The sequence below is a fragment of the Phasianus colchicus genome, chromosome 2 (assembly GCF_987193195.1).
Source record: "Phasianus colchicus chromosome 2, bPhaCol1.hap1.1, whole genome shotgun sequence".
Classification (NCBI taxonomy): domain Eukaryota; kingdom Metazoa; phylum Chordata; class Aves; order Galliformes; family Phasianidae; genus Phasianus; species Phasianus colchicus.
The window spans coordinates 44055480-44073282 of record NC_143437.1 but is presented as its reverse complement, the minus strand read 5'-3'; the positions used below and the strand labels follow the sequence as shown (position 1 = coordinate 44073282).

General features: G+C 37.7%; 1 long non-coding RNA gene across 2 annotated transcripts; it reads left to right on the top strand.

Annotated features, from left to right (window-relative positions):
- The first annotated feature begins 4162 nt into the window (after positions 1 to 4162).
- LOC116242123 (uncharacterized) lies at positions 4163 to 17669 on the top strand. 2 transcript variants are annotated; one of them, XR_004169670.2, is made up of 6 exons: positions 4163 to 5086; positions 7212 to 7281; positions 13085 to 13265; positions 14721 to 14836; positions 15676 to 15892; positions 16857 to 17669. It is a non-coding gene; the product is annotated as an uncharacterized LOC116242123 (long non-coding RNA). The 2 variants fall into 2 exon arrangements; XR_004169669.2 differs by lacking the exon at positions 13085 to 13265.
- Positions 17670 to 17803: the final 134 nt, after the last annotated feature.

The window sequence follows — 17803 nt, the reverse complement described above, 5'->3', positions numbered from 1 at the left end:
CCCCGCAACAAAACAGAAGAGGTAGAAGCAGAAAGATAGAAATTGGTTTCTGGAGATGCAACTGCACATTTGAAGCACTGTCGCAGAGCAAGTAGAAAAATCTTAGGAAAAGACACTTGAACCTTTTAAGCATCATCATTTGGCACTAATGACCTCTCATGCATATTTATGTACAGCACTTAGCTTGATAATAACCACTTGAAAGACATTTAATTCTTTGCTTAGGAATGAAGCTATGTGAAGTGTGACAAAAATGCTCCAAAGTCCAGATATTAAAATACAGAAACAGCCCTGGTATTTCCTGCACATCGGCCAAAACTTCCTTCTGGGAGTATACGGTTTAAGAATTTACATACTTCTTCATTAAGTCTTTATGTATTTACAAGCAAATAGACATACACACACACAAGAGTTAGTGCAATTAGGTAGATGTTGCAGGACTTCAATCAGGCTTTCCTGAAAGAATTTCAGACAGGTTTTGTGGCTTGGGTTGTTTTGTAAAACCTTTTTGTTGCACAGAACTTAATGTTATTCATTATGCACTGAAAGCAAAATCATATGACTACTATTTCCTAAGTAACATAATTATCTTATTGATTCTTATGGGGCAAAACACTAGTTTTATTGTTAATTAATACTGCCAAATCTGGTTATGCAATTCTGGATATAGGAAGTTTGGTTTGATGTGTGTTTAGGTGGAGAAAGTGTAGAAATAAATAACCTTTTTTTCCATTCCAGATTGTGAGTATAGACAATCTTTTATGTGATCTCTGTTCCTAGCTACTACAGAAAAGTATGTGCTATAACCTATTATCACTATTCATCAGCAGGAAAGAAATACGGATAATGAAACATAAAAGTGTCCCATGAAAACTACATTTAATAAAGCTTTCAGTAGTTGAACAGAAACGTACCAGGCAAAGAAACACTGTTCTACTGTTTCAGAACCAAAGTAATTTTATGAAAAATGAAAAGAATACTTGCAATAATTTCAGGCACTCACCCTTTCATTCTTGTTTTAAGAGGAAATATATCAGAAAATTCTTGCACAGAGGGCACATAAATAGTATTTTGTCTGTCCCACAGAAAAGACAGTATGAAAGATTCATTAGGCACTTGGACATAGAAGGACTTCTTGATTCTTTCAGATCTTGGCCAGTGCTCTAACGAAATCTAAACCTGCTACATCTGCCATACTACACTGTTAATTAGTTTTCTATTTATTTAGCAGGTCTAGAAGTGGAAAGCAATCTATTGCCAGTGAATTATTTGACTTCTGTGCTAAGCAGGCTGCATTCCAATCCTCTAATGTTGAAACTAGCATGAATCCAACTTTCATCTCATTGCCATGCCAAATTAGCACCCAGCAAATTCTGGATACAAAGACTTTTTTTTTTCTTTCCACTTTGGTTTGTAAAGTCCAACATTTCTTGGAAGTCAAGAAGTTGAAGCTAGGAAATTTTCTGCAGTATCCCTTTTTCCCCACTGCTACAGTGGAGTAAATATAAGATGCCTATATATACTGAGATATGTTTATACTGAAAGAGGAACACAATTTTAAGCAGATTCTCTTCACTATGTCAACTAAAAAATAGTGATGTATACTCATCAAGATTTTGAATAAAACATCGTCCATTCCAAGAAAAACTCAGAATGCCTTAACAAAGTTTATGAGATGACTTTTGCACATGCTTTGCCATTTTCTATTTCTGTCTCTCTGTATTCTGCAACATATTGCAGCATCTAAACATGGCATTCTGTATGGGACTGACTTCTGTCTTGCAGTGTCAACAGAACCACGGGGTTGTGAAAGTATTAAAGAAAGACAGACAAAAATAGAAAAGAAATTGACTAGAAACTAAACCATGAATCCTTGCATAATGCAGTGCAGGAATTACAGTGTGTTAGAGGTGATTATAAAAATACAGACCCATATCCAGACTTTTGAGTTTGCCTTGAACTTTGGGATTTTTCTAAAAATCTAGATACGAAATTCAAAGAATGTGAGTTTGGGACCAGCCTTGTCCAAAACAAGCCACTATTATGCAATAAGCAAGTGAAAAACTATACTGAACTTCAGCGAAGAAATGACTAAGCTGTTCCCCTGCAATATTATCTGTAGAGCATCCTTAATAAAATTCTTCACATAGGCAAGGTGTTGATTTACAAGATAAATCAGAGTAGCACAATATACAATGCCGGAGAGCAGTATACAAAACCTGGGTCTAAGAGCATGCTGGGGACAGGGTTCACAAAAGAGCAGCTCCCTTCAAGGGAGAGCTAATAAATCTTTTTTTCCTAGACTGATTGATGTTTTTGGAAAAATGTTTTTGGATTTCAGGTCTGAATCAGAAACAGTGGGCTTTGAGTCAAGTACTGGTTGAAAACCAACCTATGGGAGCTGAACTGTACTGTGATCCTATCAGAGTCTGAAGAAAGAAGACAACAGACTATCAGAGTCTGTTGAGACAAGACAAGGGGGAGTGATTTCAAACTAAAAAAGGAGAGATTTAGATTGAATATAAGGAAAAGTTTTTTTGTTTTTTTTTATGATAAGGGTGGTGGAACAGGTTGTCTAGAGAGGTGGTGGAAGTCCTTTCCTTGCAGACATTCAAGGTCAGGCTGGACCAGGCTCTGAGCAACCAGATCAGGCTGTAGAGGTCCCTGTTGATTGCAGGAGAGTTGGACTAGATGACCTTTAGGGGTTCCTTCCAACTCAAATGATTCTATGATTCTATGATTCTATATTTCTAATTGATTAGATGGCTTGGTTTTCATAGGAAGAACAACTTACCTAAAAAACTGGTAATTCTGAGCCTGGAAAAAATAAAATGGTCCAGCATAGTGATTGATATCTCTAACTCAGACTCTGCAGACATGCAGAGACAGTCATTCAGACATGAATTCCTGAGTGCTCCCGGAACCTCCCTTCTTACTGCTCGGTGCTTCATCATGGTAGAAAAAAAAGGAAAGAAACTGAGTGAGTCAGAAAGAGTAATTTTCCAAATTTGTTTAAGTTGTTTTCCAGGGTTTCTGGCACGTTCAAAAGAACTGAACAGTACTGCTTAACAGAGTTTGCCAGTAGGCAAATGTTGCATTTGCTATGGTTGGGTCTGAATTTTTGATAGTCAGGAACCCGAAGAGTACAAACTAGGATTTAACCCTCTCTTCCAGTGTTGCTAGAGCTGAATGGACTGAAGCAAGCAGCTGAGATTTAAGGTAGAAATCTGAAATCTAGAATTGCAATAGTGAAGTTTGGAAACATATAAGCATGTCTTCCAATGATTAAAAATAAGTCCAAGAGTTTCAGGATGTACCTGGCCTGCAGTTTTTCCAACCAAATTAATTATCTGCATACACATATGACACACTGCCAAAAAGACTTCTGCTTGTTATGAACTATTTGCAATCTTCCTGCAAGTTGCCAGAGCTGAGTGTCAGCTGCAGCTCCCGTTTGTTTGTGCCCAGTTGGGAAATTTTGGTTCTATCCTGACTGTCCCCAAGTACTGAATGAATGGTAAAGAATGTCCTCTTTCACTGATTCCTTCTGCCCAGCTGGGAGGGACAGGGAGCCTACCCTAAAAACAAGGCTGCTGTGATGCCCCTCTTGCTGACTGGGTTGTGTGCTTGTGCTTTATTTCATGCAGTAGCATATAAAAAGAGTTTGTTTAACTCCCATATGCAACCAGCAGGTGCTTGTGACCATGGGAGTTGCATATTCAGTGAATGACAACATAAAATCTTGAAACCTGCAGAAAGAATTGAGAATTTCTGCAAATTTCTCTCTTGTCTGGCTGCTCATTTTGACTGGTTATAAGAAAAAAAAAAAAAAAAAAGCCAGTTGGCATAAACCCCATCTGTTCTATGCAGCAGTATGTGTGTGGTTAGGAGGAGTATTTAAAGGGACAAGCGAGCAGTGTCATTGGGTAAACAGAGGAACTGAATATGGGATCAAAATCCCTTTTGATGCATGAAGTGGGCTGCGATAACTGGAGATCATTCAACAGTTTGAAAAATACTAGCAGAATAAATGGATCCTTTAAATCTAATGTACATCCTGGGGGGGAAATATATATATATTCCCCCCCAGAGAATATAGTATATATATATACATATATATACATACATACAAAGTTCCTTAAATTATACCTCCATTATACGAACTACACCTCTGCAGATGTTGCACTGAAATGAAAAGCTTCTCTCCATACTCAGTGGAGAAAGAACTTTATTGAACAGTGGAATGAGACACTGAGTGTTAGGTAACATTGTACAACATGATAGATATATCTTACATTTGTTCTTCTGGTCTGTGGTGCTCCCTAAAAACCTTTGCATTTCATGAGGCCCGATGCAATTTTTTTGTGTTACAGAACAACCCTGGTGAAATCATGCTTTTGCCATGAGATCTGAGCTGTTCTGAGGAATGGGAAAGAAGAGACAGAGGAGGAGAGGAATCACTGAGCTCTACTTTCCACAGAATAAGGCCTCTGGAAATAAGATGGTGTCAAAATCTCTGCATTTATCGTTAACTGCTTAAAAGGTCCTTTACAGTTCAGGCAAGAATGATGCTTGCCCTGGCAAGTTTATGTACTAATTGAAACCTCTGCGTTTGTGTGTCAGCACAACACAGCAAAATGGAGAGCTGCAGTGGCAATGGAAATACTCTAATGTTGCTCAAGTCAAAATAAAAACTTCATCTTGTTTGGCATCAGCCATGAGAAAAGGTGGATATTGCTGCAGGACAGGGAGACATTGGAAAAGAGAGGCTGGCACAGCTAAGGGGGAGCGGCCCAGTGGGAGAAGCCTAGATAATTAGAGAGGAGAGAAACTATGCAGGAAGCTTAGAAAGCCACGAGCTATGGGGTAAATTAAAGGAGACAGAGCAGACTGAGTAGATTTGATTGTCTGAATTACATGTGTGCATCTGAGTAGCAGGTGAAAGGAATGAAGATGAGGTAGCAGTCTGAAAGCCTTTAAAGGGATCACCTGGAGGCTAAGGAGCAGGTGGAGGGTTGAGCTGTGGAGGGGAGGAAGCAAAATAAATCTTGGGAAAGTGGGGGAGGGGGGTGTACATTATCTGGAGGTAAGTATGGTTGTGTGAATGTCAGGGATAAGTAGAGCATCAAGAGAGAGAAAAATGGGAGCTTGAAGCTTGACGTGTGTGCTGTGGGTCAGGAGAGGGAGCAGAAGCATTAGGAAGGGGGGGAGAGGAAGAGAAGAATGTCTCTCATAGGTGAGACAGCAAAGAATGTGAGCTTTAGTAGGCTGTTTGTTCAGTGTAACATACAAAAGAGTAAAAGATAGAGGGCTACTGCCACTATTAATGCTATATCCTGAGCAGTGTGCAGTATTCAATCTCATAGGGTTAAGAACTTGCTAGTAAATGGCAATACAAGTGAAACGCTCAGTTGGGAAGCTATGGTTTAGTACAGCCAGTGTGATGGGGCAAAGCAGGAAGATCTGTGGCATGGATTGGTGTGTGGTCTAACATCAAGAAAAGCAACATTAAAATATAAAGAGGGTTAACTTTTCAGGGACAAATGGTTCCAGGAAGCTCTGGACATGCTGAGCTTTGAACTGTTCCAGTGAATGAATGCATTCTTAAGAGATCTGAAGTTACAAACTTTCTTTTCTGCAGCACAAGCTGTCAGGCCCCTGGCATTGTTTATCGCCTCTTGCTGCAGCCACTCTGTCCCATTCACACCCACTGTCCTTTGCCAACACCCTCTGCATTTTCCTTGAGTTTGCTGTGTTGATTGGTTGAGTTCTTCACATTTCTCTACTCCCATGCTACATTTTTGCTGCTGTTAGGAATGAGGTGACCTTAAAGCTGTATTCTGTTCTCCTCCCTTGAGCTTCTGCCCCAGTGTGCATGGATGAATGTTTGCCCCCTCAGAGTGATTTCTCTGTAGGTGCTCTGGTATTGCCATGGAGCAGCTTGCTGCTCTCTTTATCTGCTCCTTGAGATTTGCTCTCGTTCCTCTTTGATGCTTTGTGGTTTCTGATGAATAGACGTTTGTGCTGGCAGCAAGAAAAAAGGCCTACTTCCTATCTGTTGAGACTTTCCCTGAAAGATGGTAAAACTCAGCATCTTTTAAATTTTGGAAGAGCTGGCCAGTCTGGGGCGGGGGGTGAAAAGGAGCTTCTCTACATGCTAATCCTGGGGAATGTCCTCCCGTCATGGTATTTTTCATTTGGCTTTGAGAAATCTATTGATCAGCAATGGATTTTCTTCCCTTCAATATTTTTGAAGGAGAGACCAACTTTGAGCATCGCTGAAGTCACAGCTCTTTTCTTCACCTCCCTCCCTCACCAAAGGCCTTTGTATAAACTGATGTCCTCTGTGTCCTGATGGACTGAAGGGAAATGTGTGCATTCTAACACCAAATCTGAGTTCAGAGGTTTCAGAGTAGGACATAATGTGACATCTGTCCTCCACTGAGTGTGCAGGAATAGCATGGGAGGGCCATGGGTTGTGATGTAGCTGTGGTTTTGTGACACAGCAGTTTGTGTGGTGTAGTCAGTAAAACAACAACTTGCAGACGCCTCGATTCCTATCTTTCATATAAGTAATACGTATATGAAATGTGCATGTATCTGCATGTATGTGCACTGGGTAATGTGTTTCTGTACTTATAATTTAATGCTTTTAAACAGCTGGTCATGTCAAGAAGAAGTACAAAATGCCAAATTCAAAATTCTGTTAATTTGCAGCTCATAATATTGTTAAGTTTTGTTGTGTTTTATGTTCTGTTTCCCACTACTGTTCATTGTGGATTCTTATTTCACCATATTTAAACATGTGATGCAACAGAGAAAATACTACAGGTGAAACGCCTGTCTGCCAGAGTTTACCTGGGGCAGTTTTGAAGCCTGTCAGATACTGTTATTGGAGTTATAAAGAAGTTTAGAAAAAATAATCTTTTTAAGATATATTGTAATTTTCTTCATTATTCTGGAAAATGAGGGGTGAAATCCTCACATCTGTGAATCAAAACATCTACTGACAGCTTGAATCTTCCCTCTATAGGTTCATAAAGGCATCTTTTTAGTTTAGAAAATAACTGGTTTTACGAACTAATTGCAGTTTAGACTCATTGCTGACTTCACACTTAATTTTGCTTATGGGTTACAAAAAATTGGGCAAATATAAGTTTCCTTGACATTCTGTGTCAGCAGAATAACTGAGGCTTTTCACTTTTACACAGAGTAAATCAGTGCCCAACAATACTCAGGAAAACATTTGGAGAAGATCGAACAGTGATGGTACAGATTCAGGTGAGTGTTTGCACAGGTCGTGTGACTGTAGGACTATTCGTTCTGTTCCTGGCTGGCAAGACTGAGATCTCAGAGTGAAGAGATCTGTTCTACTGCCTGGGCCTTGTTCGCAGACTAGTTAATGTGAGCTTTAGGGATTAGGTCACTACTATATTTCATTTCATTGCTGGCTCTGCTACTCCTCCCTGCTACTCCTTCCTTTACTGAGGGACATGTTGGATCCTCCTTTTGTCTAGCAGCTTTTTGTTTGTTTTTAACTTTCATTTTCACAGCTGAAATATAACCAGGAAGACCTGGTTCAACATACAAATGCTCCGTGTCAAAATTAGAACAGAAACCCCTCAGTGAAGAGGCGCTAGAACTTCATTTTTTGGTGATTCTAAGTAAATTTAGAAGGTTTTTATGGTGTGAAGGGTCAAAAAGGGAGTGCAAGTACTTCAGAGAATGAGTGCAGAAGCCTTACTTGGGATTTCTAAGAACGCGTGCATAGTTTGCTTCAAGAGTACATAAGGTGGTAACCCAGCCAAGGTGGCTAAGCTGAGCACTGTACTGTTACCAGATAGCCATGAAATATAGGGGATCCCATTTTTGACCTCCTAGTTTCAGCTTCATGCTGAAGCAGAACAAATAAACCTTCAGATGTTGAGGCCTATCTTCAAATTTATTTTCTAATTCCCTGCTGAGCTAGAAAGCATCTAACATGTTTTGTTGCTTGTGCAACCTTCTGTGAACCAAGATACCAACATCCAGAAGCTCTGTCTTGAGCTGTGAAGCTAATTATTCTAAAAATGAAGCCTTTATCCTGTTTGGCTGAAGCTAACAAACTTGAAATTCAGCTATTTCTTTGAAAAGAATGGTCTGCTAATTGGTGTTGAGCCTTAAATATTTGAGCATGTTTATTTCTCCTACTTCCCTAAATTATGCTTCAGAAACACTCCTGTTATTACAGTCTATGAAATCAGACTTATCAAAAAGGAAACATCTATTGATATCTTGAGAGATGTGTGTCTAATTAAGGTTGTGTTACTGCACATATTTTATATTAAAGTAAATGCTTCTTGCAATTTGACTTTAATCAGGTTTGAAGGGCTTTAATAACTGCTTTCCTCTTTTTTAAAATTTATTTTCCTCGGGCTAAAGGAAGAAATGCACTTTTAGTTTGCAAAGTTGCATAATTTATCATCACCTGAAGGAATCCTAACACAAATTGTAGTTTGTATTCAATACATTTATTCCCAAAAATGTTGGCAGCTGGTACTATACAGACATTTAGAATGAAGGCTCTGGGGGGAACCCGGATGAAGTCAGAAGTATTTGTGGACTCTAGTTCTCAAGTATGATCAGATAGGCGCTTTTGACATTTGAGTCTCTCAACCAATCTTACTTAGGACTATAATTACTAGAAAGGAAAAAGATTCACAGGTTTCTGAATTGCTGATTTAAAGTTTCTAACTTACAACTGTGTCTGGTGGTGATGTTGTGCAGGCTCCCTGCTTGTGCAGTTATTGTCCTTCACCATTTTTGTTACTGACTTTCTTGCTTCATTTACGGTTACCACTGTTGGAAGGAAATTCGGTTTCAAGTATGCAGTTATTAAAGCACTTGTCCCGTATTTACATTCTGCTTTCCTTGTGCTGTCCCTCAGCTTAGCAGTTAACTTCATCCTTCATAGATTTTTCCATGCAATAATTTAAATAATATATTATGCAACCTGATCTTAAAAGATAACTTGAGAGCAACAGATACTAGCTACTACAATTTTTCATTGTAAAACAGTCAGTTTTGAGTGTCATATATACCTATATGAAAGTATGTCCAGCTTTTTTGAGAACAGTCAAGCAAGTTTATCGAATTAATTGTTTCTGTGAAATAGCTGTGTAATAGATTATCTGAGCTTTACTGGCAGAGGAACACGGTAACGTAGGGCTCTTTTGTACAGCATATTTTAGTCTTCTAGTATATACTCATATATTCACACTAGTACCATAAATCACAGAATGCCTTGGGTTGGAAGGGAACTCAAAGCCCACCCAGTTTCAATCCCCTGCTGTGGGAAGGGCTGCCACCCACCAGGTTAGGCTGCTCAGGGCCCCATCCAGTCTGACTTTGAACATCTCTAGAGATGGGACATACACAGATTCTCCGAGCAATGTGTTCCAGTGCCTCACAACCCTCTCAGTAAAGATTTTTTTTTCTAATATCTAGCCTAAATTTCCTCTCTTATAGTTCAAAGCCAATTATCACTACTTGTGTGGGAGCTAAAGTTTATTTCTTTTATCTGGATTTTTAAAATTTTAGTGTTTTGTTACTTTTCTCATTAAACTGTGTAGTAACCTCAAATTGAAGTTCTGATACTTAGTAGTATCCAAATAACAAATAGATGATACTGTTTCTGGTAAAAAAAAAAAAATATATATATATGATTCAAGTAGATGTAGCAGATAACAAGAAAGGAAAGAATAGTTATTCCCCACTAATGGGGTATCCAGGGATAGAATAATCCCAAGTTTGTTCAGACTCGCATGTCCATGCTAAGAAATTCAGCAGCACAGGGGATGTGTCCAGGTGTGTGTGTCCCCAGGTTGCTCCAGCAGTTGAAAGCTTTTCCCTCAATACCAACTAGCACTCAGCTGAAGGCTTGCCAGGCATCGCTTGGTAGTGCCCACCACTGTACTGGATGAAAGCTCCAGTAGGAAAATGGCCCTGTGCTTGGATCCTGCTTCTGTTTGCTTCATTTATTAGAATAGATGCAGCCAGAAAGTCCATGCTAAAAGCTGACATGGAATATAGATACCGTTTGTCTCACTCCATTACCTCATAAGACATTATTATTAAAATCACCCTGATAAAATGACAGTGTTTAAAAACAAATGAAAAAAAAAAAAATCCTTCAAATAAGCAGCACAATTAAGATGCTTCTTTACTTTTCACCTTTGAGGATGGTTCTAGTTTCTTGTGAAAGCCTGAGAAGACAAATTAAAGGAAGCAAAAGAACTGATTCAGAAATCCTTTCTGAAAAGATCCCAAATTAGATCATGTAATTAGTACATGAGCATTATAAGCACTGACATTTGGTGGAAATACATTTATGCAAACAAATTCAGTTCACATGGTTTAGGAACATTGAATGATCTTTAGGAAGGAATGATGCTTGAGGTTTATGTAAGTTTTTGTCGTATTTAATTCCTGATATTTAGTAGTTCTTAAAACAAGATTTCTCACAAGTTACCGTAGAGTATCCCTAATGAGAAAATTATTAATGGTAATTGTTTAAAAGTGGTAGAAATGGAATGCTGGTAAATGATTGTTTTGAAGTAAGGAATGTATAGTCCTGAAGAAATGGTACAGATCCCATAATTAGTTTGTTCTGCATTTTTCCTTGCGTAACCTTCCGTGTTTTACCAGCAATTTCTTTTGTCTTTCCAATACCATTTTCTACTCATAAAGCTTGCAGATTCTGCTGGCAAAAATAACAGGTAAGAAAACAGTTATCAAACAGAAGTCTGTTCTTCTGCCCCTGCCCCCTTCATGTGGAGAAACAGGAGAAACCAGGGTAAGAAAAACACTCCTTGGAGAGAAAACTCTTCCAAATTTACTTTAATTTTGCTAAGTGGGCACTGTTGTTATTGAAAGCTGCTTGCCTAGAAGAACAACTGCTCTCAAGAGCTCTTGAGAGCATGTGAAGAAATCTGGAGTTGATTTGTGTAAGAGGGAGGAACAATCTGTTTCACTTCACCAGCATCGTGCAGTTTCGATATTACAACATTCACTTGTTAGAGGAGCTCTGTACAAAAGCTAATGTTTCTTAATGGCTAGAGGTGGGCTGAGGTTCCTTCATAGATTAATTTCTAAATGTTTGAAGATCACTTCTGAAAACCAGATTTGCAGGAGGTCAGTACTATGCCTGTGAGTGTGAACTACAAATCTGAACATTATATACCACTTGACAATAGGGAAAGGGGAACCCACATCACCTATTTTAACTTGAGAAAACTTGTAGACCTGCTATGATGATATTATCAGATGATGAACAAACCTGCCTTTTTTTTTTTTTTTTTTTTTTAAATGAGAGAATGCCTTCAGAGAAACTTGTATTAGTACATCTTATGCTTAACCTCTAAGTGCTTGGCTAGTTGTGGATTCAGCTCTTTGGGAAGTACATCTGTTAGGAGCTCTGGGTCCATCCATCAGAAATTTACTCGTTTGAGTATAGAAAAAATTCTGACAACTTAAATTTTATACGCTACACCCTTTGTTTAGACACCATGGAGGAATACCGTAAGGATGTATCTAAAACTCAAACAAAAACCACAAACATCCCATCAACAAAAACCTTTCAGTTCAGTGCCATTCACGGATGATCTATGCGATAATTCTACTAGTTTAATACAGAAACAGCTAGACTTCTCACAGTTTAGGTCAAATTGCTGTTTGCACGTTGAGTATTATGATTCAGCTGTAAGAAATATTTGGGGGGGGGGAATAAAAAAAGGTAAATTTATGCAGGAATATATTGGAAAAAGTCCTGGTGTAAAAATCAAGCAGATCCAAGAAAACTTCCTTGGAAACATAACTGCGCCCCACTGCCTGCTGGTAATATGCATCAATACTGGAGGCAGCCTTAGGGAAATGGGACATAACTCATTTTTAGTGTTTGCCACAATTGATAAATATTTAGTGAACTTACCTGAAATTTTGTGTGTGTGTGTATAAAATTATATATATATATTATATAATAAAGTAGAAAACACATAGGAGCTTGAAGCAAGTTCTTTAGATAGCAAACAATTAAGGGAAGGTTTTTACTGATATAAATTGTAACCAGTCTCGTAATCCTGATTTGGTACCTGGGAGCAATCAACTCCACTACTTTTTTTTTTCCTAAAAATTAGGATTTTGCATTGAGACCAGAGATCTGAATCTGTTGTCGGAACCTCTGATTCAGAGAAGTGAGGAATGCAGTCCATCCTGGTTTACTCTTGAAGGAAAACTTAAGAGGAAAGAAGACCTTGCCTTTAAGAACCCATGGTTTACTTGCATAATTGCTTTTGCACGTTTTCATCTTCTGGAAGCAGAGGTTACTCTAATAGGTTATAAAACTGTGGATGCAAATGAGTTTTAGAGGAAGAAGACAGGTAGAATGTGAACTAGCTAACACGTAGGCCTGAAGTCCTGTTGTCTAGGCAAGATTTTCTGGTTCCTCACATCAGCCTCTTTCTAAATAAACTTCTGAGGGAGAGGCTTGTCTTCAGTGTCACTCTGCCAGACTGAGGTTTGACTGATGGAAATAGCTGTATAATGTCTAGCTTGGGCTGAAATTCTTTCTAAATTTTCATTTTCCAGTGAAAAATTGTTTCAGTCACCTGTTGGGTATCACAGACAAAGCTGCCAAAAATAGTAAAGTCAGTGTTTGAAGCTCACATTTAACAGCAACTTCAGAATAAATGAGACATGGATAACTTTATTGGATTTAATTACATGCAAAACTGAACAACTCCGATATGAAGTACAGCAAAAACATGAATATATTTATTAAGGCAATGTTTTATGAAATCCAGACATAGCTCCTCCGAAAGTAATGCCTCCCAGTTTATTATGCTGGTGTTACAGCAGTAGAGGTTGAACCTTCCTAGCAACGTTGTTATGTTTTGTTACTGTGTGACAGATGGCAGCAGGAAGGCAATCTGACAAAAACGGTGTTTGTAGTGGAAATGCCTATGAAGCAATAGCATAGAACTGAATTCCTCCATGTAGAAAAAATGGCACCCACTGACACTCATTAATGCTTGCTGAATGTTTACAGAGTCCAAACGGTGGGTGTGAGCACAGTGAGGTGTTTCAGCCCCAAGAGATGTTGTTTCAGCAGTGTCAATAGCGAAGTGAGAGACAAGTCACATTCTGGACAGCCATGCAGATTTTTGGAAGTGTGGCTTGAAAATCCCCAGTGAATGGTTCAGACTACTTTGAAAATTAGCATTTTGAAGGTGAGACTTTGCTCTGTCAATGTTATTGTGCTCTTTGCATCTGTTGTATTTTCCGTGGAAGTAAATAGGAGGCATTACTTTTGAAGCAACCTCTGTATGAATACAAAGAACACAACCTAGACAGTGAAATACTATTGCACTTTAAGAGCTGAGAGTTAACATTCTGCAGTTCCTTCAGTAAGTTTTTAAATGATAGCACGAAAGTAGGCTTTAAGATCTCATGTTCTAGTTCAAAATTATGAAAGAAAACTACAGAATTCCTGTCCCGCTTCTGTAAGCAGGGCCTGGTTTACCAGAGCTGAGTGTGCATCCAAAGGGGAAAAAAGGGAGCACAAAGTAGAGATGATTAAGGATTGAAAAGATGACTCATCTTGACAATGTGGTATTAAGACAATTACATTCATATTTCAGTTCTAGTGTTTTAATGCACTGTGTTTTTTTTTTCCATCTAAGAATAATTCTTCCACTCACGATTTTGAGCTCTCTATACTGAAAATAAATTCATATTCTAATATCTTGCTATAATCTCAGGATACTCTAGGTATTTAATTTAAAAAAGTCTACAGTTTCCAGAAAACTCCTCAATCTCGCAATATCTGAAGCTCATAAATAATCCTATTCGCCAAAACAAAAGCAGGAAGTTTCATTTAATCATTTGACTTGAAACCCTACTTGCTTACCTATATCATGTTTAAAAACAAACAAAAAACATGCTGATGTTGAAGAAAACTGTACAGTACTGAAACCTTGCCTTTTCATTACTGGAGACACAAATCCAGTTAAGACTTTTTCAACAAGCTTTCATTTTTCAATTAACATGTTCCATTTCAAATTTATTCTCAGTTGAAATGAGTTACATTTGCAGCTGAGGAAAGCAAAGATGCAACTTTGTTCTTTTCTTTTGTGCTCAGCTGTACGATTTATTTTTCTCCTGGCAACAGATTTTAAATCTTTGCCTTTATTATTTTTTTTTTTTTCATGGGAACTGTTTAGTAAGTGCTGACATTACAGTTGACAACGCTTTGTGTGTTTCCTCCTTTTGCCTGGTTTCTGTGTCTGTGTGTGCAGGCATGCATTCATTAACGTAATTCCTCAACATTCAACAAGAGTGTATCATAAACCAGAGGAAAAAAAGCTCATAAATATTTAGATCCTTGCCTACCTTCCAAAACTAAAGTGAAAAAGAGTATTTAGTGAGGACTGTGAGGACTTGGTTTGAGTTAATCTGCATATGAAGTGAAAGAGGGTACAAAAGGATGAAAAGATGGTGGAAACGAGCATACAAACCCTGTAGTCTCCAGGGGGCTATTCATCTTGTTCTTGTCAATACAATCTCAGTCCTAGGGCTTGGCTGTTTTTCCGCGCATGACCCAACAGACTAGCTTGGCTAAGGCAACGTTGCAAAGGATGTGTGTGCTTTCTTCTTAATTTTGTTCTGTCATGTAATTTTTCCAGAGGAGAGCAAAATACTTCATGTTTCAGAAGAACCTAGACAGATTTCTCCAAATGCATCTCTACTTGTTTGTCATTCACACTGACACGAGAACCTCCTCTTCTTGGTAAAGTAACAGGTAGGTTGTACGAAAAGCCATTCTAGGCAACGAGACGATGAGAAACAAAAAGGTCACATTCTAGCTTAAAGCATGCTGTATCTATTTGCATATACAGTCACACTCTTATAAAATTTGGACTTAATGCTGTGTATATTTAATTCCATAAAATTCCATCAGCATATAACATTGGGACAAAAAAAAAAAAAAAGAAAAGAAATTATAAACATAAATAAAATAAGAGAATGCCAATAAAACTTCCTACTTTATTTTTGTAACATTTTGTACAGAATCACCTGTTAAGGTGGAAGGCACCTCTTGAGATCATCTAGTCCAACTCTGTATAGGGAATTCTGCAATTATTTTAGGTGTTTTTTATTTTGATTTAATTTCTTCATGAACTGAGATCAAATTGATTTTGAAGGATTATATCACTACATACAATCTCTGACAATTTGCAACCGTTGTGCTTAGATGTCTTTTTCAGCCAAAACAATACAAGGACCACTAAAGACATGAATAATGATTTCACACAAAACAAAATTCTTGATCATAAAAAGCTAAATGGCAGCAGGTTTTTTTTTTTTTTTTTTTTTTTTTTTTTTTGCTATTTAAAGTATAAAATAAGTCTTTCTTCAGTTTCCACATTTATTATCTGAAGATAAAATACAAGAATTACATCAATACTATGTGCAAAATTGGTCATTTAAATCATAACTTATTGGTAATGTTCACTTATCTTACTATATTACTAATCTACTATTTTGTACTTGTGATAATTAGTTATCAAATTAATCTTTATAATTCCATCTCTTAATTAAATTAAGCTGCTTTTTTTTTTTTTTAATGGTGTTTAACAGACCTCCTGAGAGCCCTATTGCTGGAGCAACATAGAGAACGCATTAACATAACATCTCAGGCATGAGCCTGAGCGAACACTGCCACAACTGCCTTACTAATCACCTGTTGTCAGTCTGACACAGAGCTCCACCTACTCGGATAGGCATCTAATAAGGCACCGAGATCTATCTGTAGCCAGAGGGATAAAACTGAGTTCACCTCTAACCTGGAAGACAGGTGTGTACAAACTTCGAAAGGGGAAAAAAGATCAATTTTACCTCTAATGAAAATCCAATGGATGACTATAGTCTACATGGGAGGTAAACCAATGTAGAGATGTATACGTTTGAACTGACTTGCTAAAGGAAAAACATCTTCTGGTATGAACTTTGACCATGGCTTTTGAAAAGTAATTAGAAAATATCTGGAGAAATGCTTTAAGTCCAGTAGTGCAACCTCTTCACCTTTAACAGATGTGGTTTGCAAGCTTCCTAAGTAACACAGACTGTACACACTATTCTACAGTGGGTAGAAAGAAAGCTGCCTATTTTGGCATACCTGATACATGGTTTCATGCTGACTTTCTTTAATCAAAACAAAATCATACAAATTCAAGGGAATTTTTCCTGTCTTTCCTCATTTTCTTTACAGTTGCTGCCACAACTGGTTTTTTAAGTGTATTGTCACACCATACTAAATGTTTGTTAGCAATACCATTTTGTTATGTGTTATGTAAACTGGATAGTGGATTACGCTCTGTGGGATACTTATGCATTTCTCCACCCCTCAAGCTCCTGGGGAAACGGTTCTTCAGTAATATCAGGATGTCAAAGTGAGGGCTAAAAACCTGAGAGAGAGAACTATCACATGTTCAGTAAAAACAAAAACCTGTAATCATTATAACAACCTTTACATAATCAAAGTATGAAAGAAACACTCAAAAACGAAAAATCTGTGAAACTTCCAGGTACGTATTTTAATACAGTATCATAAAAGATAATGTTAACACCTAGTGATCATCTTTATTTACAAACTATAAACAAATTCCATAATATAAAACTGCCTATTTGAGAAAGGGCTTTGACATTTCTAAGTTACAAGAAAAGTTGTAATGTATGCATGTGGAAACTTCTCATGTTCAGGATTTATTCTGAGAGCAAAAATGACTAATAAAAAAAAAAATGTTTCTGCATCCTTACAGTGAGATTCAGATGCCTATAAAAGAGCTCGCAGCAGCTGTTTTGGATGTCCTCAAGATGTAAGAAGCTCCAGACAGAGCAGGCTGATGTGATGCAGGATGAAAGAAAATTGACCTTCTGGAGATCTGACTGGGCACCAAGCAGGAAAACACGAGTCAAGTGAATTCTAACCTTTATTGTGTTCATGTTCTTCTAATGAAAAAATATACTGTAACTCAGTATTAATAATGAGATACAGTATTAGCTAAACAAGATCATATGATCTTGATGAAGCAACGTACCTCAAAATCAGCTCCAGTGACAGTCAAACTGGGACTTACAATACACTAGTCTACAATTTCCAACTGTGGTGGCACAAGCCTTGGGATGCTTCCTGTATCTGTGAGGAAATCTTAAATCCATACAAGGTACAGTGGCACTGTTATACTTGGCTTTCATCCTAGTAACTTGAAGCACTTCCTTACAAAATGTTTCACAACTTCTGAAGAGTACAAAACACTGAACTGGACTATTGGGCATACTGTAACTACTACTAGCTGGTATATTCCAGGAAAGACCTCCTATGCTCAATAGTGTGTAGAAGCAACAAATGGGAGAGAGTAAACCATCTGCACACAAAAGCCAGTTTAAACTTTCTATAGTGGGAAGAAGAAAAAAAAAAAACACAAAAAATATGAGATTGAAAACCATTTCTGCTGTGGTTTTTTTTCTTTTTTCTTTTTAAAATGCAATAGTAGCTATGTATAGATAAAGCAGACTGCAAGCTTCTGGCCATACTGTAGCACTGTAGTATGGAAGGATAACTGCCTTGCATGGGAAATCAATGATGCTGTAGCACTGCACTCTATCCTTTACTTTGAAGGAATGCTGTTGAAGCATCTAAGATTCATATTGCCTGCTCTCTTTCTTCACTTCAGGTATGTCTCTTAATTTGCCACTGTTAGATAAA